The sequence below is a fragment of the Colobus angolensis genome, unplaced genomic scaffold (assembly GCF_000951035.1).
Source record: "Colobus angolensis palliatus isolate OR3802 unplaced genomic scaffold, Cang.pa_1.0 Scaffold466, whole genome shotgun sequence".
NCBI classification, from domain to species: Eukaryota; Metazoa; Chordata; class Mammalia; order Primates; family Cercopithecidae; genus Colobus; species Colobus angolensis.
Genome location: NW_012118110.1, coordinates 7,548 through 9,362, shown reverse-complemented (window position 1 = coordinate 9,362; position 1,815 = coordinate 7,548).

The window sequence follows — 1,815 nt, the reverse complement described above, 5'->3', positions numbered from 1 at the left end:
TTTTTTTAATGGAGTCTTGCTCTGTTGCCCAGGCTGGAGTGCTGTGATGTGATCTCGGCTCACTGCACCTCCATATTCCAGGTTCAGGCAATTCTCCTACCTCAGCCTCCCGAAGTAGCTGGGATTACAGGTGCCCACCACCACTCATGGCTAATTTTTTTGTATTTTTAGTAGAGATGGTGTTTCACCATGTTGGCCAGGCTGGTCTCGAACTCCAGACCTCAAGTGATCAGCTTGCTTCGCCTCTCAAAGTGCTGGGATTACAGGTGTGAGCCACTGTGGCCGGCGGGCTTTTTCTTTTTATGGTGAGTGCATGGTGGTGAAGATTTGAATAATGAGTGGCACAGGTCAGTGTCACTGTCCAGATTTCCGTTATGGTGCTAGTTTCACTCACCCTTGCTTTTGTATCATCAGCGCAAATATTCACACGATGCCACATAGTAACACCCCATACCTGAGTATTATGGTGAAAATAGTTTTGACCTCGCAGAATCCCTGATAGTGTGTTGGAGACCTATAGGAACCCTCACAGTCCACACTTCGAGAGCCATTGAATTAATCTATCAGTTTCAATAATATCCTTAAAAGCTAAAGAAAAGGGCCGGGCCCAGTGGCTCATTGGTGCTAGGTTTACAGTCGTGAGTCACTGCACCCGGCTTTTTTTTTCTTTTTTTTTTATTTTTTGAGACAGTCTTGCTCTGTCATCCAGGCTGGAGTGAAGTGGCATGATCTTGGCTCACTGCAACCTCTGTCTCCTGGGTTCAAACGATTCTCATGACTCAGCCTCCCCCCCCCCAAAAAAAAGAGAGAAAAGATTGAATTTTCTATTATAAATCATTTATTAAAACTAGACCCTCAAAAAGTTTCATTTATTTATTATTTAGCCACTCCCATGTTACAGTTTTTATTAAACTGTCTAAATCAGGATGGATTGCTTTTTTTCTGAGACTGAGTCTTGCTCTTTTGCCCAGGCTAAAGTGCAGTGGCATGATTTTGACTGACTGTAACCTCTGCCTCCCAGGTTCAAGTGATTCTCCCACCTCAGCCTCCTGAGTAGATGGGATTACAGGCATTCGCTACCACACCCAGCTAATTTTTGTATTTTTAGTAGAGATAGGGTTTCACTATGTTGGTCAGGCAGGTCTTGAACTCCTGGTCTCAGGTGATCTGCCCACGTTGGCCTCCCAAGTGCTGCGATTACACACTGGGCTGAGTCTCAGGAAAAAAAATGTAATAGATGCTTTCAGATATTTTTTCTGCTAGCTCCACATAATTCACAAGATGCACTAAACAATCTTTAAAGTCTTAAAATTTGCATTTAAGGACATTATTAAAATACTTTAATGTGAAATAATAGACGTGGCATTGATAATGGTAGAAAATTACAGCTTGACTCCCAAGTGTTCCGGAAAGTCGTTGCAGTAGCCTTGGGGACATGCTGCCCAGACCTGCCCTGGAGGACGGACATGCTGTGAGGCTGGGGTAGCACATAAGCGTCCAGCAGTCAACTCCTCCCGGCCTCAGCGGCAGAGCAGCTTCACTGCCCTGTCAGGGGGCCTGGGTGGCCCCACCAGGTGGCTGAGTGAGGCGGGATGTTTTGGCTCAATGCGGGACAACTCTGACTCTGCTGTTCTCCTCCAGAGCTTTCTGCGGAGGAGGTTAGGCATCGTCGAGCCTGCATCACAGTTCTTCCTCTTCTGTCCAGTTCTGCTTCCAGCTCCCATTTTTTCCCTGGTGTTAATCCCTAATAATCATCTTGTACCTCAAGTCCAGGTCAGCATCTGTTTGCAGAGAACCCAACCAAGGACAGTTGTT